The sequence below is a fragment of the Talpa europaea genome (assembly GCF_964194135.1).
Source record: "Talpa europaea genome assembly, chromosome: 2".
Taxonomy (NCBI): domain Eukaryota; kingdom Metazoa; phylum Chordata; class Mammalia; order Eulipotyphla; family Talpidae; genus Talpa; species Talpa europaea.
The window spans coordinates 94,622,093-94,647,769 of NC_140068.1; the positions used below are offsets into that span (position 1 = coordinate 94,622,093).

General features: G+C 39.1%; 1 protein-coding gene across 3 annotated transcripts in view; it reads right to left on the reverse strand.

The window, feature by feature from the left end:
• The window catches only part of MAPK14 (mitogen-activated protein kinase 14), a gene marked incomplete at both ends in the record, with an annotated part of 75,487 nt that overhangs the window by 42,859 nt on the left and 6,951 nt on the right, over positions 1-25,677 (reverse strand). The gene's annotated exons all lie outside the window — the stretch shown is intronic.

Genomic DNA, 25,677 nt, shown 5'->3' on the forward strand with positions numbered 1-25,677 from the left:
ATTTTTTTAATTAACTCTTTTAATCCTCCAACACATGTAGGAAGTAATATTATCACCCTCCCCCCACTTACAAACAAGGTAAATGGAACACAGAGGGGTTAGATAACCTGCCCACCATTATAAAGCTACAAGGTGGCACAGCAGGGAGTCTTGATCCAAAGTTCAATGTTGGTAACTACTCTGTTAAGCTGCTGCTTAGGAAAGCAAATGCAAATAAAGGAAAAAAGAAGCAAAGGTTAACAAAAATATATGGCATACTGGAGCAGAGGGAGCTAGGGGAGAATGGAAAAGAATGTCAGAGAGTAGGGGAGGCTGGATCATGTAGGAAATTTACAGCAAGAAACAACATGTATTTTAATTCTTTATTTAGAGACTGGGAGTGATTCCATCAAGCCTCATTCCCCTATTTATCTCAGTCTCTAATGGGAATCCAAGACTTTTGGATCATCCGTTATCACCAAATTCTCTTGCACGTGATTCTCTTTAGTCCACATTTCCCCTTCCTTTCATTCTCAAATCCTTACATCATGTCATTGCTCTTCAATTCCCAATTTTGATAAACTCTGGTAAATCTTCCATCTCTTTTCTAAACTTCCCTTTATCACTCTGCTTTAATCAACACTACTTCTCCTAGCTCCCTGACATTAGTAGGGCAAGCTCTCATATCCCGGGTATCTTAAGGTTTGAATTGGGGTCAGTGTCCTTCTAGCCAATCATTACCGCTGGCAGATCATAAACCTTTGTTTTACATAAGCCCCTGCTCATGATCATCTCTCCTTCTCTGATGTTGTCATCCACTGACCTGGAATTTTCCGTCACTTACTGAAACGCTAGCTCCTATTTCTCCACTCCCAACTTCTGTCATCACTCTTGGCAACTTAAACATCCAGGTGGAGGGCAGATCCAACATCCTGGCCTTTCGGTTTCCTGACCTCTACAGGAAACTCCACCTCATCCAGCCACCCCCATGGCCTTACCCTAGACCTCTATCGCCACCCCAAAACTGTCCTGCCTACAAAATTTTGAATATAACAACATGTGTTTCCCATTATAAACCTCCCACCTCTTTCAGTTTACTTCTAATTTTACTTGTGCCCTGGCTACAATTCATGGAGCTCACCATCCTTGCTTGTTTCTTCAGCCCTTTCCCCTGTTCATTTCCTTTCTTGCCTGGCTTCAACTACAGGCTCCCTTGAGCCTCGTTCTCTCTCTGATGTACTGATCTACATAAAGTCTATCTTTGGGTGATCTCAACTATTTAATTCTCCTTGTCTAAAACTAAGAATGGTGGTTGAAGAAAAAAAGATGCACGGTCACTTCGATTGGTTTCATTTCTGACCTTACCCACAAAAAGGCTCTCAATACTATCACCTTTTTACTAGTCAGTTCATTTCCCTACTCAAAGTCACCATTTGATTCTCTCCTCCAACCTCCTCTCGGCAGGTGGTCTTCTTATCTTCACTGAGAAAACAGAAACCATCAAAGGGGAACTGCATTTACCTACTACTAAATCTACAAACCCATCTGCAGTTGGAACCATCTTCTCTGCTTTCTCTGCTATAGTTAGGACACATGCCCTTTCTTACAAAAAATCCAAGACCCCAATACTTGCTTTGAAACCATCCTCCTTCATCTTTTCAAAATCTTTACTCCTTCTTCTCTTTCTGTCTCGCCCTATCAACTGACTCATTCTCATTAGCATAAATATGCTCTAGCTATTTCTCATCCTCAACAAATGAAAAATTTCCCTTAACAGCTCCCCACAGTTAAAATTCTCCAGTGATTCTCTAAGTACGGTTTCTAGACCAAGTTGCTTCACTATCACCTGGGAATCTATAAGAAATGCAAATTCTCAGTGCCTATGATTCAGTCCTACTGAATCAGAGACTCTGACTCCACACTCAAGTTTGAGAACCACTAGTCTATACCTCTGCTACCCCATGGTCCAGCAGCACTGGCATTCTCTGGGAATTCTTCAGAAATACAGAGGCTTGGCCCTTAGAATAGAACTTACATTTTGACAAGATCTCCCAGTAATTCATATACATCTTAAGATCTGAGAAGCACAACTCATTTCCTCAACTCCTGTTCTTTCCTCAATCATTTCACTGCTCTTCTGGGGGTCATTAATGACTTCTGTAACCAAATCCAAAGGTCACTTTTATGGCCTGGCAATTGACATGATTAACCACTTCCCCTTTCTCGAAAACACTATCCATCCTGGAGTCCATACAGCACATTCTGCTGGCTCTCCGTGACATCTACGTGCTGCTCCTTTCCTGTCATATCGTATACGGTTCCTCTACTGCAAATCTGTATGTCGGAGATCTTCAGGGCATGCTACTGGGTCTTTTCTTCTCTCTCCCACATGCTGCTTCTATATGATCTCACCTCTATCTATGGTTTTAAATTAAATGCCATTATCTATGTCTCTTGCTGAAATCTCTTTTCAATGCCTATCTGACATCTCCATGTGAAAAACACATAAGCACTTTAAACTTAGGAAGTTCAAAATGCCAAAACTTTCTGTCTCCTTGTCTCAATAAATAGACCATCCAGTCACTAGAGCCAGACATTTGTAGTAACTATTACTGTATGACAAATTTGTCCTACCTCATCATCCTGGCCTTCTCCCTTTCGACTTCTGCCTCCCCATCCAAATCTGTCATCGAGCCTTACAGTTTACATATACAAAATACATTTCTAATTCAACTTCATCTCACTGCTACCATACTGGTCCAAGGCATCCTTACCACCAGCCTGCCTTCTTATACTGGTCTCCTGTTTCCTGTCTTGTTTCCTTCTAATATAGTCCCCACAAGCAACCACAGAATCTTTTTAAAATAAAATAAAAGTTAAATCACATTACTCCCCTATTTCAAATCCCTCAAAGAATCTCCTTGGCATGTAAAATAAAAAGCAGTTTTTCTATCATAGCCTACAAAGTTCAGGTGATCTGACCACAAATGACCAATCTATCTATCAGAGGGACAATGAAGAGCTAACTCTGAGCCAGTGGATGATGTCCCGAAAGGATTCCCCACCATCTCCACAACTATGAGACCTCAGATGCCATAGACTACAACTCCCAGATGCCATGAACCTGACTTCCCAAATGGGGTGAGGAGCCCTGCTGGGAACAAAGGCAGAGTCAAGTGGCCAGGTGGATCTTTAAAACACCGAAGGCAGGTGGGCCTCACCTCTTGCTTTTTCAGCTCCAACTTGCACCCAGGTACTGCTGGTAAGGTAGGTGGTATATAGGTAATTCTCCCTCTTCTAACTCCCCTTGTAAATAAACCTTTATAAAATTTCTGCGTGTCTGCTTTTGGGCCTTGTCATGAGTTCTTAAGCGCGAGGGAAAGGACTCACAAACTAGGGCACCCCTTTTTAATTTCTGGGGTTGACTACTAATAGTTGGTGTCCAACATGGGGTGATTACCACAGTTGTTGACCAGCCCAAAGGACTCTTTCTTGCACTGGCCATGGTAAGCCACGCTGTGAGCAAGTTACAGTTGCAGGAGTGTGTGTTGGGATTTCTCTGTTGCTAATTTGCTATTTTTGTTTTTTAACTTTTTCTCTGTTGTTATTTTAGAGGAGCTTGGTTTTACTTCAGTAAAGCTCTCTGTGTATATGTTTTGATGTAGACCTGGGTTCAACCTTTAGTGTAGGCAGTTTTTGTTTTGCTTTTCTCTTAAGTTTTAGTCTGGGTGATGTGGCAAAATCTGTTGCTTGGAAGCTGGTTTTGGTTTTACATGAGGTCTTGTGGAAACACACATGAGGCTTGTTTTCAACCTCTGGCTTAGGACTTTTTATTCTGGGTGGCTTCTCAGGGGTGTGTGTACGCTTGCAACACTTTTGTTTCGGGTTTGAGAGGTGAGAGTCCATGTGGTCAAATTCTAGCTGACTTGAGCAAGTTCAGTTGTAAGTCAATGCAGAAGAAGCTTTTTTTTTCTTTTCCTGTAACACTGCTTGGGCTGCATATGCACTAGAGTCAGGATAATGGCCTATTGATAGCTCTTTGAACTATTTATTATTTTGCGATTGGAGGGATTTTGCAAAAGATCAAAAGATGAGCTGCCATATACACATGCCTTTATGCCCCTGCATAAGTAAGGCAGAGGCCTGTCATATGGCACAAAGAAAGATAAAGTAACCTTTCCCTCACCCTGATAGTTGTAAAGGGGACAGAAGAGGAATAGCATACTATTTATTGCAGGTTTTAACTCACCGGCAGAGAATCCCTTTCAAGAGCCTCCCTGGGCAGCTGCAGAGGTTTCACAGATCTTGCCACCTTATTGTTAACTGCCATTATTTGGGATTTGGGCTGGTTCTCAGTATGGACTTGAAGGATGCCTTTTGTTGCATCCCAGTAGATGACTAGGATCAGCTACTCTTTGCTTTTTGAAAAAAGAAAAATTATTTATTTATGCATACAAGAGCTGGGGTATAGGCCAGAGGTGCAGGAGGTGAGAGGATTCACCCCCTGGGGAACAGAAGAGGAGGACTGACTGAACGACACAGCTGAGGGGAGCCAGAAGAGATCTACTGTGCCATATGGGTAGCTCCCTGGCTGGGGATCAAATTTGTGCTGCAGTGGCTGCAGATAGCTTCATAGATTGCATCTTAACCCCTTGTGCCACCAGGGAAGCCCTACTCTTTGCTTTTCAATGGCAGCACACTGAGTCCAAAAGCACTCTGCAATACTGCTAAACTCTGCTTCCACAAAGGTTCAGAATTCTTATACTCTCTAGGGAAATACTGGCTAGGGGTCTTAGAAAGGGTGAACTATTATAAAACAGGGCATCCTCCTACAATATGTGGATGATTTAATAATTGCCAGCCCTGACTATGAACCTTCTCTAGCAAATATCATATATATTTTTTTTTAAAAAAGATTTAATTATTTATACATACAAGAAGTGGGGAATAGGCGAGAGGTGCAGGGGATGAGAGGATTCACCAGAGACAGAGTGGAAAGCAGAAGAGGCAGATCCAGTGAAATACACTGCTGAGGGAAGCAGCGGGCGAGACAGGAGAGGTCTGCTGCACCATGTGGGTCAGGATACCCTGGCTGGGTATACAGCTGGTGCTGCAGTGGCTGCCAATAGCCTCACAGTGCTGTGACTTAACCCCTTGTGCCACCAGAGAGGCCCCCAAATACCATATTGATTTTGAATCAGAGCAGAATGTGGCTATAAGGTGTCACCTAGAAGGCTCAGATATGCAAATAAAAGGTACATATTTTGGATTTGAGATTAAGAAAAGCAAACAAAGCCTCAAGACCAAGAGAAAAGAGGTGATTACAGCTCTCAAAGTCCCCGGCAATCAAAGGCAATTACATGGGTTTTGGGAATGGACTTGGACCCCCAACTCTGAGCTAACAGTAAAACCCCAATATGAAGCCCTCAAAGGTCCAGACTTGAAAACTTTATCTTAGAGAATTCCACAAACCTTTGAAGAAATAAAGGGAAAATTGACCTCAGTACCAGCTTTAGGGCTGCCAGACCCCAGGAAGCCTTTCCAATTCTATGTGCATGACAAGAAGTCAGCCTGGGCGTGCTAATCTAATTATTGGGACCAGAAATGCAACTCATTGCATCCCTGTATAAACAACTGGGACGGCCTCCATGTTTGCAGGCTATAGCTGCCCCTTGTTACCTTTTGTGTGACACAGAAAAATTTACTTTAGGTCAGTCCATTATTGTACATAGGCCACTGAAGGTTTTCACACTGTCAGAACAGAAGAAGGACATTCACTGCTGGGCGAGTGGGGAAATACTGAACAGCTCTACTGGATAATCCTAATGGGCAGCTGTGAGTTACTAGCTCTTTAAATCTAGCTACCTTGCTTTCAAGCAATGTAGAGAGTCTTGAGGATGAAATCTTAACCATATCTGTCTAGAAACATTTAAAACAGCATAAGCTAGCTGACCAGATTTGTCCGACCAGTTCCTGCCTGATCCAGACTGGGAGCTGTTTACAGTGGGAGTTTTATGGAACAACACTGCTGCTGTGCAGGATATGCAGTGGTGACACTTCAGGACACCATAGAAGATTAGGCCCTCCCAGCAGACGTCAGCACAGACGGCCAAATTGACAGACCTGACCCAAACCCCGAAATTCTCTCAAAAAGGCAAACATGGGCCTCCCTGGTGGCGCAGGTGATTGAGCGCTGCACTGTGAAGCTGTTTGCAGTCTCTGCAGCGCGGGTTCGATCCCGGCTGGCCAGGGAGAATCCCACACAGCGCAGCAGACCTCTCCTGTCTCGCCCACTGCTCCCCTCAGCAGTGTATTTCATCAGTCTGCCTGTTCTGTTCCCCGCTCTGTCTCTGATGAATCCTCTCGCCCTCCTGCACATCTGGCCTATACCTCAGTTTTTGTATAAATAAATAAATCTTCAGGAAAAAAAAAAAAAGGCAAACATGTACATTAACTCCAAGTGTTCATTCATGGTCCTACATGCATCTGAGGTCCATACAGATAGGAGGAAGGCTCCTTATAGTCAGCAATAAAAACACTGAGCACCCACTAGAGAGCTTAGACCTGCTGAAAGTGATCTTTGTTATAGATGCCAAAGGGATGGAGCTGAAATTGCATCCCCAAATTGCATCTGAAAGGCAAGAGAACAGCCAACTATGCAGCTAAGGCCAACATTCATTCTGCTCTCCAGTAGGCACTCATCCCTCTCGTGGGCTTACCTCACTTTGTCTCCAGATACTGGGATGAAGAAAGGCCTGTGAATAGGGATTTACTAAGTTTGACCTCAGTTCTACTGGGAGAATGAACTCACATGTTATTATCTCCTCCCTGAGACCCCAGCCTACCCACTGTTGAAACATCTACATGAGGGATCCCATACAGGTGAGATGCCCGGCAAGTCCATGCACCCATATTTAAAGGGTCACTATTTGCACAACTTACAGGATCATCCAAGGTTGTCATTTATGTGCCAAGAATGAAAGACTGACTCATACCCCTAAAGCTACTGAGGTTTAATATTGGGCCCAGTGTACTTTTAAAGATTGACAAGTGGATTTTACCCAAATGCCTAAGACTACTTACTATTGTAAGTAGCTTTTGGTCTTTGTGGACACCTTCTTGGGATGGATAGAAGCATTTCCCACTAGGACAGAAAAAAAGCTGCAGAAGTTGCTAAACGGTTGCTGAAGGAAATTTTTCTTCACTCCGGATTGCCCACCTCTATACAGAGTGACAATAGACTTGTGTTTGTTTCAAAGGTTGCTCAGAAAATAATGCCTTACAGATTACTGGAAACTAAATGTTGATTGGAGACCACAATTTACAGGGCAAACTGCAAGAAAGACTCACACTTTAAAGACCTTGGCAAAACTATGCAAAAAAATCCATCTGCATTGGGATCATCCTTCAGGTAAGAATGGCCCCTGGAAGTAGTCTACTTTTTTTTTTAAAAAAACAAAAAAAGATTTATTTATTTATCCGAACAAGAACCAGGGTACAGGCCAGATTCACGGGAGGGTGAGAGGATTTACCAGAGCCAGAGCGGGTAACAGAACAGGCAGACTGACGAAACACACTGCTGAGGGGAGCAGCGGGCAAGACAGGAGAGGTCTGCTGCACCATGTGAGACCCTCGCCGGCGGCCTGGATGGAGCCAGCGCTGCACAGGCTGTGGACAGCTTCACAGCGCGGCACTCAACCACCTGCACCACCAGGGGAGGCCCGAAAGTAGTCTACTTTTAAGGTTATTTGAAATTTTCTTTGAAAGACCATTCCAAGTTTCAGTTTTGAACACTGTACCAGACATAGGACAAGAATGTAGGATCAAACATATTATGTAAAATGTAAATACATAAAACATATTTAGGAAACTGTAGCTGTAAGTGACAACTTGGCTCTCTCTAGGGTTTCTATGTCTCCAGATGAACGATTCATCCTTTCAGAGTTAGTGTTCAGGTCTTAATAAGATTTGGAGAGTGGAGATAGATGCTCAAGCTCAACTGTCAGAGAAATGGTTTGTCCCTTATGATATTTTGTTAACCACTCACACTTTGAAACTTGTAGGCAGAAAACTTTGGATGCATCACTCCCAGAGTGAAGAAAGTCCCAGAAGGTGATGACATGGAAACCAAAACCTGTTGGTCTTATGAACCTCAGATATTTATTTAGGAGAAAAGTAAACATTTGAATATTTTTTCCTCTTCCAGCTTCTGTTGCAGGATACCCCAGGACTGACTTCAGGGGAACACTGAAAACTCTGAGATGGTGAATAAAGCTATGACCCTTCCTTGGTAATTATCTAACTTTTTTTTTTTTTTGTCTTTCCAAAGTCTATGGTACATAGGATGGCACCTGGAATCATGCACCTCTGCTGATAACATGCCCCAGTTTCGGGAATGTGATTTTGACTACATGGAAAGAATTTGATTTGATTTTCCTTTTTAAAATTATTTTTACAATTTTGATTTTTTGCAAGGTTTTGTTTTTTTAATGGGCTTATGTTATGATATTTCCCCTTTTGTCTCTTTGCAGACTGTTTCTGCAGATATAGGTGTGATTAAGGTGAACAAACAGCCTGGGTATTTCAATATAAGTAGAATTGTTTTTCTATCAGGCAGTGGCATAAACTATTTTTATAAGGAAGCAAAGAGAACGTTCCATGTCTTTACAAATATGAACAAAACTGCACATTGCAATATATTGCATGTGGCTTAAATGAAAACTAAGGGGTTTGTCTGTGTTTCTGTTGTATGTCTGTATGTTTTCCCCTTTGTATCTAATTATTTTGGCTTCTGATGATAAAAATTGGTATAAATAGCACCTACAGACATTCTGAGCTCAAGGCAAATGGGAAAAGGTACAAGTGCTTCCAGGAAAAATGGTCTGGGATAATTTTTAATTAACGAGACTAAACTGGAATTTAACTGGTTGGTTTGAAACATAAATGCCTATCAAGTTGTGGTACTGAGAGAATTTTTTTTTTCTCTTCTCCCTAGATCATTGGTGTTGGGTATATGAAGTCTTTAAACATCAGGTAAAATGAGAGTTGGGAAATTCAGGTTTTACTGAAGGTTAAAAATTCCAGTTATACAGTCAAAATTAAAGATTAAGAATTGGCTATCAGCATTGCACTAGATGAATTTAGCTGGAGGTTTGGATCATAATAAAATGATTTTTCACCCCCCTAATAGTTATGATAAAACTTCCCAGAAATATAAGTTAGGAAAAATTGGCAGTCTTTTATTAGAGGAAATTTTATGTAATCTCTGCGAGACACTTCACAGTTTCTCCCTTTTCTCATGGGAAGGACATTAGATGAATTTAACCTATTTGGTATTTAATTGGAACTTAATGGAAGCATTGTCACTTGGGAAAAATTTTTAACTTTGGCATACACATGAATATTAATAATAGTATTCTAAAATTTATATGCAATCTTTTAAGCATCTGATATGTTAATACTGTTTGTCAATTTTGATTGTTCTGGAATATTGTTATCATGTTGAGGGCCTCCCTGGTGGAGCAAAGGGTTAAGCACCGCACTATGAAGCAATTCGCAGCCCCTGCAGCACAAGTTCGACATGGCACAGTAGACCTCTCCTGTCTGCCATGCTGCTCCCCTCAGCAGTGTACTTGGGTAATCTGCCTGTTCTGTTCCCCACTCTGTCTTTGGTGAATTCTCTCGCCCCCCAAACTTCTGGCCTGTATCCCAGCTCTTGTAATGCATAAATAAATAAATCTTTAAAAATTAAAATTTCCCTTGTCAATTATATTATTATTTTGATTTTGATTATCTCAGAGTTTTGATATCTGAAGAATTGTTCCTGTAGAAAATAATAAGAGAAAGGCTCTGTCCATGCTAACTGATAGAACTAGAGAATAACAATGTTCTACATAGGACTGAATGCATACTGAAGATGAACATAACTTTAATAAGTTTTTGTTAAAATTGATACTTTCTGATTTTGATTAATTTTGAAGTCAAGAAAAACTTTTCTTTTTCCATTAATGACAATTAGCAGCAATGTTAAATTGCATTTTTTTAAAAAGATTTATTTTCTTTTATTAAGATTTATTTATTTATGCATACAAGAACCGGGGTACAGGCCAGAGGGATGGGGGGGTGAGAGGATTCACCAGAGATAGAGTGGGGAGCAGAACAGGTGGATCCACTGAAAAACACTGCTGAGGGGAGCAGTGGGCAAGACAGGAGAGGTCTGCTGCACCATATGTGGGTCACCTCCCTGGCTAGGGATCGAACTCATGCTGCAGTGGCTGCAGATAGGTTCATAGTACTGTGACTTAACCCCTTACACCAACAGGAAAACCCTTAAATTGCATTTTCATGAGCAGAGCTAAATTGTGCTTGCATTGTATCTTTCCCTGATGTTATCGTAATACAGAAAAATGGTAATAATTCTTATTACTCATGGTAATGTATCTATCTTTGTATAATTTCAATAGGGAATTTTATTTTTCTCTCCTTAAGGAGTAGGAAACATGGCTCACTATGGAAGTTACAATGGGAATGTCTTCTGAGAGTTGAAACTGAACAGAGAGTTCCAGAGACCTCCAAGGGAAACAGGAAAGCTTGCCTCCATGGACAGGCCTGGAAATCCCAGAGAAAAGCTTTGGGAACCTTAAGAAGTAGAAATCTACCCAAAGGCACAGGTGCTGCAGGTGCAGCCTGGTGAGATCTTACCAAGGCCTTGATTCCGAAGTATGTACAGACTGAATGTTGAGAGCGCAACCTAAAATCCCTCTAAAGTTCCAACAAAGCTAACAAAAATTCTGCTTTATTATTCTGCTCTGTGAGTTTATGCAAAAAATAGATCAAATGGATTGGAATTAGATTTAGCTTACAAATGCATTTTGCATACTAGTGATATTTGATAGAATTGGGATGAAGGTAAAGAGGCTCAATATTTCTATAGCAGAACTATTTTAAAGAATTTCCAAGTATTTTTTTCTTCCTGCGTTTTTCTGATTTGCTTCTTTTGCTATTTGCTAATATTCCCAGTAATTTTTTCTTCTGGTTTGGATTGATTATTTCTTAAAATGGTGGATTTTGCTACACTGGCCAGCTACAGACAATGTTTCCTGACTGTTATTTCCTCTGAATACAATGTAACCTGGGAGAAGACTGTTTTCTGAGGCTGCACCCCAGCACCCACACATTTTTCTTTCATCACCATAGAAATGGTGACAAAATTGAAAGATGGGAAGTTGTCAGAGGTATAGCAAACTTCAAGCCAGTGAATTAAGTCCTGAACAGACTCTACCTCCCCAGCTCCACACCCAGCTCTCAAGCACCAAGGACTACAACTCCCAGCCTGCCATGAATCTACTTCCTAAAGGGGTTGCTGCTGGGAACTAGAGGCAGAGCTTAATAGCTAGGTAGACCTTTAAAACATTGAGGGCAGCTATGTCTTGCTCTCTTTCTTTTTTGGCTCCAACTTATATACCCTTGTAGTGTCTGAAGGATAGACAGCATCTAGCCACATGCTGGCCAATTTCTCTCTCTCCCCACCCCCACCCAACTCCCCCTATAAATAAATCTTTCAAAAATTTCTCCCTGTGTGGAAACCAAACAAAGGATCAGGGAAAACACAAAATTTGCAAGCTGGCCATAGATCTGAGGCATACAGCAGGGGATGGGAGGGAGAGGGCTCCAAAGAGGGGAGGGAAGAGCCTAATTCTTCCTGTTCCTCATTTCTGACAAGCTCTTCTCCATTTCCCCTAAACAAATTGCCCCTAAACGGTGATGGGTCATGGATGTTATGGTGGTGGGAAAACTACAGGTATTACACCTGAGGGGAGAAATCAAACAATGTACAAAAATGAATAACAATGTAAGAAAATAATTATAAATACAATAAAATACACATTTGTGGGGATCATTAAAAAAATTCTCTTTTGTGGGCTGCCCTGGTGGTGCAAGGGGTTAGGACACAACCTAAGAAGCTGTCCGCAGCCACTGCAGCATGAGTTCGATCCCCAGGCAGGGAGCTACCCACATGGTGCAGCAGACCTCTCCTGGCTCACCCGCTGCTCCCCTCAGCAGTGTATTTCAGTAGATCCGCCTGTTCTGTTCCCCACTCTGTCTCTGGTGAACCCTCTCACGCCCCACACCTCTGGCTTGCACCCCAATTCTTATATGCATAAATAAATCTTTAAAAAAAATTCTCTTTTGTGTCAGCTTTTGGGTCTTGTCCCAAGTACTTAAGCCAGCAGGTGAGGACTACAAACTGGGGCACCCCCTTTTTATTTCAGGGGTTACCTGCTAACATCCTGCTTTCGTATTACTCCTTCCTTCCCGTCACGTTCCCGTGTTCTGAATATGCTCGTTCCTTTCAGTTCCTTAAACTCTTCCTGTTCCTCATTTCTGACAAGCTCTTCTCCATTCCCCCTAAACAAATGAATTTTATCCTTCAAGCACTGGATTAAATATTGGTCCTATTCTTCACCTCAGAGACGTAGCTAAGAGGTCTCAAGCAGTTACCTCCTTTCACATCATCCTCACTGTTTACTTCCATATCCCACATAAAAAGAAGTAGGTTCTCTTTTCTCTCATCCTCTTGTTCCTATAGTCCTGTAACATAGTAACTTCTTTCTTCTTGAAAGTATCAAGTAAATTTATCACTTGCTCTGGGGAGACAGGGAAAATGGCCAGAGCTCCTGAGGGACCACCCTCAACTCTCCAACTCAGAGTTCGCCTGCCCACTTTCTCCGCTCCTCCACTGGTAAGCCTGTTGGGGTCTCTGGAAGCAAAGAATGTCACTGGGTTTCTAGATTATTTGACTGTGACAGTGACAGTGGGATAAGAAATAAGAAGCCCACTCCAATTGCCGGTCCACACCATTCTCCATGCCAGCTTTACCACTAATAAAATACATATTTTTATTCACATTTGACTATTATATCTATTGTTCCTGTATATTACTCAGTAAAAGTCAGACCAGAATTAATTAGTATTTTACAGATCCTAATACATACTTTACTACTGTATTTATTTACCACCCAGCAAAGAGGTTAAATAAAAGTCAAGATTTTGGTATTAGACTATCTCGGTTTTCATTCCAAGTTCTGTCACATAATAGTTGTACAGTCTTGAGGAAGTCAATTAAATTTTCTCTGCCTCATGTGAAAAATGAAGGTAAGGTTCAGATCTATTCTGGGAGATGTTTATGAAGATTAAATGTGATCATTTTGTAGTGGGTTTAGCCAAGGACCTGGCCCATGATAAGCTCAAATATTAAGCATTAATAACATCTGCCTTTTCCAGTGATCACAAGCACCTTGAAGGCTTAAAAAGCGTCTTCCGTTTTATTTTCATTGTTTTACATAGGACTTGGCATAATGCTAGCATTCAGGACATTCTTAGCACATGCTAAACAAAAGTACAAAGGAGAATTTTATAATGTAATTATCCAAAATATGAAAGAAAAACTTCAACTATCATTTGGTCACCAATATTTATAAATTCAATAGCATAGAGCAATACACTGATGTTTACATTAAAAACTGACATTTATTGAGAGCTTATTTACATTTTTACATGAGAGAACATCTTTAATGACCACAACTGTATGAGAAGACATCGTTATTATAGTTCCATTTCATAGATGAGCGAATTGAGGCACAAAGAAGTCACTGTTATTATTAGTTCCATTTTATAGATGAGAGAATTGGCACAAAGAAGTTAAGTAATGTGAGCAGACAGAAAATGTCAGAGTTGGGACTCAAGTTTAAGAGGTGTGTTTCAAGCATGAATGCTTAACCACCATAACATAGTGGAAAAACAAGTTAACCTTTGCTAATAGTTCAGTCCATTTAAATAAATTCCAATTGTGTAGACTCTGCTTCTGTTCTAAAATGCTTCCTATTGTAATTAATTGCACATCAGAAAGAAAAAGATTTTCCTGTTATCTTATACTGAACTCAGGATGGTGCTAATAACAGTATTTCATAAGAACTTACATTCTATGTACATTAAGGGGTAACTTTCAATCCCTGAAGTTCTACTTCTTCCCCGTGAATCTAAAACATTAAAGCAGTCAATAATGTGTGAGCTCACAAAAATATCCCTTCCTAAGTATTTAGGAATGAAGGAACTAGTTCCTTCATGAGATTCTTTGTGGATAACAAAAGAATCATTAAATAGTACCTGATGTCACAGAACTTAATTCACTGTGATGATGACACATATATGAAGGCAAAGAATGCCCAATAATACAGAGTGACCTCATACAGATCATTGACTACTTTCCAAAAAGTTCAGTTCAAAATACACAAATTGGGTTTTAAAATTATATACATAAAATTTTTATCATGTGGAGTTCAAAAAGTAAAGTTTGAAACAAGTAAACGTCCGCTGCCTATAAATCCACAAGAACAAAACCAGAAACTAATGCCCAACTGGGGAGCATTTATGGTCTTTCCGGTGGTGCAGCGGGTTGAGCGCTGTGCTGTGAAGCTGTCCGCAGCCTCTGCAGCACGGGTTCGATTCCCATCCGGCCAGAGAGAAACCCACATGGTGCAGCAGACCTCTCCTGCCTTGCTCACTGTTCCCCTCAGCAGTGTCTTTGGTCTTCGGTCTGTCTGCCTGTTATGCTCCCTGCTCTGTTTCTGGTGAATTCTCTCACCCTCTCGTGCCTCTGACTATATCCCAGTTCTTGTATAAATAAATAAATCTTAAAAAAAAAAACAAAACAGAAACTAATGTCCAACTGGGGAGCATTTAAGGAAAGGTACATTTTCTGTGTGCTGCAGATTGCAGACATTAACAAGAATCTGCATATGCTAATATGTGTGTGCTATATTAACAGTGAGGAAATGAACAAATTCAGAGGAATGATTTGATATGTAAAAAAAGTTATACACATACACATACATTAACTATATGTACATATACACAGAGAAATATCTAACACGCTCCAGACTTGTAACATTTTTGTTTTTGATATTTTTCTTTTTCTTTTTTTAAGATGTATTTATTTATGCAGACAAGAGCTGAGGTCCAGGCTAGAGATGCGGGGGGTGAGAGGTTCACCAGAGACAGAGTGGGGAACAGAACAGGCAGAATGACTGAAAGACACTGCTGAGGGGAGCAGCGGGCAAGCGAGGAGAGGTATGCTGCGCCATGTGGGTTGCTCCCTAGCCAGCCAGGGATCGAACTTGTGCTACAGAGGCTGCAGATTGCTTCATAATGCAGTGCTAACCCCTTGGGCCACCAAGAAGGCCAGCTTTTGATATTTTTCTATCCTGATTTCTTTTTTTTAAAAAGAGCTTATAATAAGGTCATTTGTAAAATTATGTCACTGTGCTATCACCCTTAAAAAAGCACTTTCTTTATTTTTTTAAAGATAGATTTATTTATTTATTTATTTATTTATTTATTTATTTATGCATAGAAGAACTGGTGTGTAGGCCATGGCGTTGAGGGTGAACGGATTCACCAGAAACAGAGTGGAGAACAGAACAGTGGAATCTACTGAGATACACTGCTGAGAGGTACAGAGGGTGAGACAGGAACGGTCTGCTGCGCCATATGTGGGATAGTTCTCTGTCAGGAGATCTAACTCAGGTCATAGAGAGGTGATAGCACTGAGACTTAACCCCTAGGCCACCGAGGAGGCCCCACTTTCTTACTTTAATAAAACTATTATTAACAGTTATAATTTCCTTTAAATGATACTTAGAAGGCTATACTCATAGCGTATAAGTAAACTTGTATCTTCTATCCCTAAGTCATAAGCATCTTTCATTTTACTAAACAAACATTTACATAAGTTCATGAAATATCTGTACTACAATCTAACCAATATTTCTCTTACTGATGAGCGTTACAGCCACTCCATTCATCCATGTACACAAATAATAAACATACTACTACAGTGGACATCCTATTTCACACTGCTTCTTCCAGACTAATAATTTTTACTTCAAAAGTCATACACTTTCACCTTGAAGGGCAAATGTTTACCTGCAAAGGCAAGTAAGTAGGAATTGTTCATTATTAGTAAATCCCTACAGTAAAAGCTACTGAAGCAAGTAATATACACTACCCATCCTGCCCCCTCTTTGATAAGCATTAACTGTTCTGACCTAGTTCACCTGTTTTGACAAGGAAAAATCGTATATTTCATCTTATATTGAACATTTTCATTAATAAAAGTATAAATTCTAAATAATTTTCAAAAAACATAAATCACCTGATAAAAGCAATCGACTACTTAAAGGAGAAGAAATTTAAACTTACTGAGTACCTTATTATTGGGTATACATATTATCTGGGAACTGTTTAATTTAATACTTATAATAACTTTGTGAGACAGTCATATTTACTTTCCTAAATAAGACCATAATGAAGGTCAAAAACAACTCATTCAAGGTTATATAGTTAATATGCACTGAATTCAAACCCACATCTGTCTAATTTCAACGTTCACTCTTTTTCTAGCATGCCAAGCTGCTGGTAACAAAAACAACCGAAGGACCAGCTACTGGCTCTGACTTTAATGATTCACTTACTAGCATTACCAGTTGAGAAATCCTCTTAATCACATACTTAAAACTATAACTACAAATAAAACCTTGTTTCCATGAACATCATAACATAGAATTATCTTTATGATGATTAGGGTCTCCAAACTAAAAGCCAGGATACACTGCTTAATAAATCCTAACCCCCCACATCCATTTGCAAAGTTGCAAGAAGACTTTCAAAGTTATAAAATGAATTCACATTTCATAAAATCATTGATTAAAAAAGCTTAGGAAAAAATATATAAAATTCATTAAAAGCAGTTGTATTTGAATGGCATCACTACTGATCTTTTGCTGTGAGTCAAGTGCCTACAACAATATTCACTTAATAAAGCTGATGTCTTGTTACACATTCATACTTGCCTCCCCCACCAAAAATCTAGCTTACTGGATTCTTACTAAATTCTAAAATAATTTCATTTAACCATTTATATTTATTAACATATTACCTGCTAAGTTATACCAAAGTGAATTTATACAATCTGAACTGTGTATACACAACTTGACAAACAGGAAGTGATCAAAGAGAAAATAAACAAGAAAAATAAGAAACTCTATATGGGTGAGCATAGCATACAAATGTATACCATGAGGTCCTTTCTAAATACCCGTTAGAGGTGGGCCTCAAATTGGGCTCTGAGCTCCTTAAAGCCATCACAAAGAGGATAATACAACCAGTTAGGACATGAGACACAGAGCCATATAATAAAAATAAACTAGATACTCAGAAGAACAGAAGAGAGGCATAATTAGTTCTGTAATAAAAGCAGAAAAAAGTTCTTCCTGTATATGTTTATAAAGGAGACACTGCATAATATGGTAAAAATGTCCTAATTAACAGCCTTACACAAATATAATAGCCGGTTTCAGATGGTTCTTCTCTTAGCACATCTATCATTGGAGAATGCTGTCATAAACTAAAATACAGTCCAGTATTAAGAGGAGGGAAGAGAATACAAAACAACACAGTGTACTGCTCTCTGACAGGCTTATTAATCCAAGAAGAAATCTAAAGTGTTTACAAAAATAGATAGTAAGCTCCATATTCCTCAGACAATCCTCCAAAGCTGATTTCCATTAACCAAGCTTTTGATAGCTCTATGCTCCATGACTGGCAACTTGCTTGAAGATTTTCTGTGTTGCCGAGGCAGGTCAATAGTCAGCTGGGTTGGCCGAGGAAGAGAGACAGCTTTTTAAGAAAGGTGAGGTGCAGTCTAGCTAGAGAAAGCATCAACGTCCACAGCATGAGAAGACAAATGAAGATATAAGATTTTCCTCAAGAAACTATTTGGGTTTTCCCTCACAGAATCAAGAATAAGCAGACCATTAGCATAATTCTGAGTAGTTCGTGGGACTCATAAGTGATTTTATAACTTCTTTCAAAGGTCATAGATAACTTTTTAATCCCTAAATAGTGTTAATATGGAAAAAAATGAACCCTCACTAATGATTAAAAAGGAAATTTTATTTATTTTGGGGAATTAAATGGAAATATATTAGAATCTGCAGTTAACACATTCTCATTAATACACCAAGTTCATTAAAATATCTAAATGATGGGCCTCCCTGGTGGTGCAGGCGACTGAGCACAGCACTGTGAAGCTGTCCACAGCCTCTGAGATGCAGGTTTGATCCCGGCTGGCTGGCAAGATACCCACATGGCATGGCAGACCTCTCCTGTCTTGCTCGCTGCTCCCCTCAGCAGTGTATTTCAGTCAATCTGCCTGTTCTGTTCCCTACTCTGTTGCTGGTGAATCCTCTCACCCTCCCGCACCTCTGGACTATACCCCAGTTCTTGTATGCATGAATAAATATTTAAAAATAAATAAATAAAATAAAATATCTAAATGGAAAGAAGTAATTTGCAAAAATATAACATCTCTTCTTCAGACCATGCAATCTGAAGCCTTTTCAACTGAATTCAAGTTAATTAATGACAGTCCTCAAAATGCAACCTGTAAAGCAGCCCGCAGCCTCTGCAGCACAAGTTCAATCCCAGCCTTGGCAGGGAGCAACCCACATGGCGCAGCAGACCTCTCCTGACTCGCCCGCTGCTCCCCTCAGCAGTGTATTTTGGTCATTCTGCCTGTTCTGTTCCCCACTCTGTCTCTGCTGAATCCTCTCATCCTCATATCTCTGGCCTGTACCCCGGTTCTTGTATGCATTAAAAAAAAAATGAGCCTTCTAAATAATGAAGTTTCAGACTACCAATGTGGAACTTGACACAAATTTAAATTAAATACCATACTGGAAATATTTTCAGCACATTTTTCACTCTGCTATATAAGTGTACTTTTTTTTCCTTCTAAATTCAAACAAATGTGAAAGTAGCGCTGTAGTTTTGATGCATATGCACAGCCCCCCTATTTTTGAAAGAGCACTATGAAAATAAAGGCAACTTTATACAACTAAAACTCTAGCTTTGATTTAGGAGCCTCAAAAAAAAAAAAAAAAGAATTCTTCAGGGTAGCAAGGAATTTAAGATTTACGTTAAAAACTTAAAACACTTAAAAAATTGTTAGCTTTTAATATTTTCATTAACTCTCAAATACCTTGTTTAATGTGTACATAAGACTATTTTTGAAAAATCACAAAACAATCAGACTACTTACACTAGGTAGTATTTTAACAGAGTAATTTCTATTTATTTGTTTTTTAATTTATTTTTACATTGTTCATTTTTGTACAATATTTGACTTCTCCCCTGGTGTAATCCTCATAAAACTCCCACCACCACATCACCTGTGAACCAGCACCATAGATCCCTGTACTCTTCCCTCCCTTGTTTTGACCCCTCTCCCTCTTCTTCCCCTGCTGCATTAGACTAATTTCTTGCAATAACCCTTTCACATTGATGGGAAGAACATACGATGTTATGAATACAATCATCATCAAGTACATGCAATGTGACCAATCCCCAGCTTTCCAATTTCTGCAAATTCTTCTTAAAGAAGTTTAAAACATAAGTGACATATGAAAAACCTTACCAGCAGATTAGTCCAGAATGAAAGTCATTTTACTGATCACTTACCTTGCTTATAGAACATATAGTTTAAGAACTTTAATGTAACTTAAGTATCTCCATGAAAATCTCATTTAAGTAAGAAAACAAATTTGTGGCAAGATTAATTAAGGATGTTTTGCCACCAGGCTGCGACACAGAGACTGGCAACATGTATGCTAGATACTTGTCATCCCTGATCTGGTACAATTCCTGCTACAAAAACTTCTAAACTATTGGAGTAAAAATGTTTTCCACATACAACTGCTTCAATTTTTACGAGGCTGATGAAAATTAATATTCAAGCAGTGTGGAAATTCACGTAGACATGCACTCTAAAAACCCAAAACTATTTGTGATGAAAATATGAAATGCAATTAATCTTCATTTTCTGCAAGTTCCATCCATTTAAAAATAGAATGATTCGAGATATGTCTTCACTGAAGCTTTAAAGGCTACAGTGATGTCAGTTAACATATTTCTTTGATTGCAAATGTGACATGATACATCTGCATCAAAAGCAATGGTTATCCCATAATAATTGCAAAATTATTGTGCGTGGATTATTTTATTGCTTTTAAAAGGGGATATTTTTCAAAGTCTTATTACAATTGTGTCATCATGGGTATATCTTCTTGACATTTGTGTTTGTGATTTTTCAGTTACAACTGTTTTTGAATTTATTACTAAATAATTTTAACTCCTTTCAAGCAAATTAGAAATATTAAAAGACTAATTGTTGCAACACTGTACATTACAATGTACACTGCAATCAAGCATTATATTGTATTTAGTATTTTCACCAATCAACTTTGCCTTGCTGCTATAATTAAAAGGCTTTTACAGTAATGATGTTTATAGGCTTCATATCCAGAAAAGCAATCTACAGATATGTACTATGAACGTAACTATAGAGCGACATAACAGGCATTCATATGTCTTCACAACTGTTGGGTTTTCCTCAGTCTGTGACTATCTTTTACAATGTATATATATTTTATGTGGTAATACTTATGTAGGTTAGTTATCTACTGCTAGAAAATAAATCACTCCCAAATTTGGAGACTTAAATAAGATTTATTATCTCATAGTTTGTATGGTCAGTCACTCATGAGACTGAAGGACACTGGCTACAGTAAGGACATTGGCTACAGTCATCTGAAGGCTTGTGTAAGGTTGAAGGATCCACTTCCAGGATGGCTCAATCATAGGGCTATTGGCAGACCTCAGCTGTTTGTATGATCCTTTCCACTGGGCTTCTTCGGTTTCTCCTCAACATTGCAGCTGACTTTCCCTAAACAGTGACTCTCAACAGAGGGCAACTTTTACCTTCCAGGGGACATTTGACAATGTCTGAGACATTATTGGCTGTCACAACAGAGGTGTACATGGAGGGCTGATGCAACAAGGTGGAGATCAGGGATACTGCTAAACATCCTACAATGTATAGGACAGTCCTTCTCTGGTTCAGAATGTCTGCACTACCGAGGCTGAGAACTTTTCCAGAGCAGCGATCTCAGAGAAAGAGCAGGGTAGGGACCACAGTGTCTTATCATCCAGTTTCAGATGTCACACTCTATCATCTCCACCACATTCCACACACTGGAGAAGTGAGTTGCTAAGTACAGCCTTCATTCAAGGGAAAGAGAATTAAGCTCATTAAGGGAGGGGTATCAAATAAGTTATGGCCATACTTTTTAAATCATTATACTTAGCAATGTGATTTTTTTCCATCAAAACACTGGAATTTTTAAGATATCTCACTTACTTTTTAGAATACAGGATACAAATCCCTACTGTTCTAAAAAATTACTGAAATTTCATTTAATAAAGCTACTTTTGCATCCTAGTGAACAGTCTCTGTAGTGTTTTGATGATCTGATCTTCACAAATTCTACTAAACATAAACATATGCAGTCTGACATAGAGAAAAGTAAACTGGCAGTCAAAAGTTCAGTTCTAGGGTCTCCCTGGTGACGCAAGGGGTTAAGCACAGCACTGTGAAGCTATCCACAACCACTGCAGCTGGATAGCCACTATGAAGCTATCCAGCCAGGGAGCTGACCCACATGGCACAGCAGACCTCTTCTGTCTTGCCCTTCAGCAGTGTATTTCAGTACATCTGTCTGCTCCGCTCCCCACTCTGTCTCTGGTGATTCCTCTCACCCACTGCATCTCTGGCCTGCACCCCAGCTCTTATATGCATAAATAAATAAATCTTTTGGAAAAAAAAGTTCAATTCTAGCTTTGGTTCTGGCACCTTCGAGCAGGTGATCTTGGCCAAAGTTTTATTGCACGTCTTTCTAAATTAATAAAATAGGCATCAACAGCCCTTCTTATCTTATAATGTTGTTCTGAAGCTCAAATAAGATAATTATGTGAAAGTACTTTATGAACTATAAAAAGCAGGTGGTTTAAAATGTTCCAAATTGAAATGAACATGTCATTATTATAAAAGAGTTTCATGATTAGCTTCCAGGATGGGGTTTATCACACAGCAAATTCTCAATATATATATTTTTTTAGATTTCTTATTCTCAAATTTAAGGTTGAGTTTATCTCTGAAATAGCAAAATGGGGCAGATTATTAAAATATAATTTAGGGTCTAAATCCTTGATCATTTATTGTCATGCTATGAATAATTAAAATATAGTTTCTACAAGGTAAAATGCACACTGATTCAATAATTATTAAATAGGATTGATGAACTACTATAATCAGCACTATAATGTAGTCAATACTTTAGACAATGAACTAAAAAAAAATTTATTTCTTTATCTGTTTTCCAATTTGGACTGAGAGGGAGAGCAGAAGCTAGAGTTTATTAATCATTTAACCTCATATTTTAGTGCCTGGCACATAATGCAAAATTATTAAATACATATCAAAGCAGATAGTTTCTAATCTCAAGAAACTAAGAAATCTTGCTGGGGAGTCAGAATGAACAGACACACACATAAACAAGTTCCTAAAAGACTTTCACAAATAGACACATTTGCTTTCTCTAATGCATTATGTAGGCACAACCAGTCAGATCAATTTTATTTTATTTTTTTTAAGATTTATTTATTTATTTATACAAGCACTGGGTACAGTCAGAAGCGCGGGAGGGTGAGAGAATTCACCAGAGCCAGAGCGGGGAACAGAACAGGCAGAGTGACGAAGTACACTGCTGAGGGGAGCAGCGGGCGCGGCAGGAGAGGTCTGTCGCACCATGTGGGACCCTTGCAGGCAGCCAGAGATCAAACCGGTGGCTGCAGAGGCTTCAGGCAGCTTTGTAGTCCAGCACTCAACCGCTGTGCCACCAGGGGAGGCCCTCAGATCAATTTTAAAGCACTTACTTGTACTTTATAACTCAAGAAACTGTAGCAGTTCTCGACTGCCCAGAAAAATGCAAGCTGCCTAATTCTTAATTTCTGGGGGTTGAAGCCAAGCAGCTGGATGTTTAAAAGCTCCACAAGCTATTCTGAAGTACAAACAGAATGAGAACCACAGTTGGTTTTCTTCTACCTCAGTTATTCCTGCTGCCGGGCCAATCTATCGCATATCTATTCTCTTGTGTTTTCTCCTGTCACCTAAATGTATTCCCTTCCACCCTCAAATGTCCCCTCTATCCCTCCTCCAAATATCTTCAAATCCTTCCTCCTTCATAAAAGTATTCTAACTGATATATCATATAATGTCCCCACATCTCTATACATATCAAATACCTTTTCAAAAAATGTATTATTTTATGACTATTTATTTTATATTGGTGGACTCTTAACATTCATATCCTTCACTACAGTAGGTCTAAAACACATATACACACATCTCTCAATCTTTCAAAATTCTATGCTCTTAATACTTAGAGTTATAGAAATTTTCACATAATTGACTCATTCCCTGATTATAATTTTCATGACTACTATCAATCATCAGTGCCAACTATAAGCTTCCTTCAAATATCAACTCCACATTGTCTAAGGTTGAACCACAAACGTATATAACATGAACCCATTGCTAGGGTAGGTAGTGCTACATCTCTGCGATCATCCTCAAGAAGTATATAGAAATATAATCAAGGGAAAGCATGAAATATTACATTTCAATGCTCTTGAAATCCAAAAGGTGGTTCACACTTAAGATTAGGCTAAGAAGTACAAATCTGGACATAAGAATATATGAATGAAGCCACTGTTGAGAATGTAACAGATAATGACTTCAAAAGGAATATACACAGAAAGTGCAGTGTTTCTATCTTCTTGTAAGTAAGTAGACAGCTCAAGGTATCCTATCCAGTTTTTATTCTGGGCCAATTAATCCAAATATATAGGATTTAACCCTACATATCTGGATTATTTGGAGTCCTTAACCAAGGGTCATTTTGCCCTGTTTTGCATTTGTGGCAAGTCTGCAGGCATTTTTCATTGTCACAACTGGGGTATACTACTAGTACTTAGTGGGGAGGCTATAGGAGTGCTGCTAAACATCCTTCAATATACAAGACATGCCCCCCACAACAACAACAAAAATCCCACCCATAATGTCAGTAGTTTGAATAACCCTAGGTTATACTGTATCTGACAACATAAGTACAGCTTGACACTCATAAAATTGCTTGTTTTCTGGATTCACTATTTCCCCTTTTACTCGCGTTAGCATCAACATCGTTTAATTCATTGATACTGCTAACTTCAATGCAGATCACTCAAAACATAAGGCACTTAGTACACTAAACTGGGAATCAAATAATAAAGCAAGTTGAACTTATGATGCCAAGTGAGGAAATCATTGAAAGCATATCAATATAAAATACCAACACAACAATATTTCACTTCAATTTAACATTAGCATCATGAAGGAGACATAATTATACCAAATGAGAAATGTAAGATTTTCACCAACATTCAGTAGCCTGGAGAAGAAATACAAATAGAAACTATTCAAAAATTGAAAATTCAAGAAGGTTCACGCTAACTTAAGCCTTAGATGAAGGATTTGACAGGTAAAAAAAATAATTACGAGGATATTAAGAATAAAGCATTTATTTCTGGAAATGAAGTTATACCTACTACAGGGATGAGAAAATACAAAGAAAAGTTCAATATACACTTTCATAAGCCAAACACTTCAAGCTGTCACAGGACAGACCAAGGGTATGACCAGGAGCACAAGATCTGTAGGCGAGAAGGCTGTCATCCCTTGGTGAAGTATAGGAAATGGTTAATGTTCCAGAGAACTCTTACTCTCACAGTCCCTTTCTTCCACAAAAACAGCCTCCCTGAGCCCTTCACAGATCAAAAGAAGAAGTTCTAATCTCTGTGGGCACATACTGATGTCATTACTTTGTGAGATCTGAATCATCAGATGGAAAGGCATCTCTGATACAGATTTCCAACACATAACTTGGCATGAAGTTTTGCCCTAGATGTAAAAAGTGATCAGGTATCACTAAATTCAAGAGAGACACAGAAGACTCTACAAGAAGATTTTAAGCGAAGCATTAGAAACATAAAGGTAGATTTGAGATAGCAATTTAGACTGAAAGACTGCAGAAAAGAAAAGCTACAGAGGACTTCAAGCACCCTCTGAGGAAACAACATAAATATGTCCCTTCTGGACTAATATTTTCAAAAGCAGGAATCTTTTTGCTTTATTTGAAAAATCTTTATAAATATAATGCCTAATATGGTGCCCAGCACTGGCAATACTGAATTAATGAATTTAAGAAAACAAAGGAAAAATGATATACTTTTTTTGGGGGGAGGGGGCATGGTTACGTGTTTTGTGCTGCCTACACACTGGACTGCAGGCTAGGGAAAGCAGTCAATGCATACTTGTGGGCAGCCTGATAGTGAGGCACACACTCGTATCTTCTTTCATGGCAAAGGCACAGTGACAATACCACCAAGGTCTAAGAGGAGAAGGTTTTGAGGAAATCTGTAACAACATCATGCAAAGTCAACACGAGTGAACATGTTCAGGGTCTCAAGTTACTCAGACAGCAGGTCTAGACAAAATAAACATTTGTTCTATTACCTTTTTGTTATGTTGCCATGGGAATCTGTGTTTAGGAACACTTACTTTCTGCAACTAGATGGTGGAGCAGTAAAAGGGGGATAGCTTTCATGAAAGGAGAGAGAAGTTGTATCTGGAAGAGTAGGGAA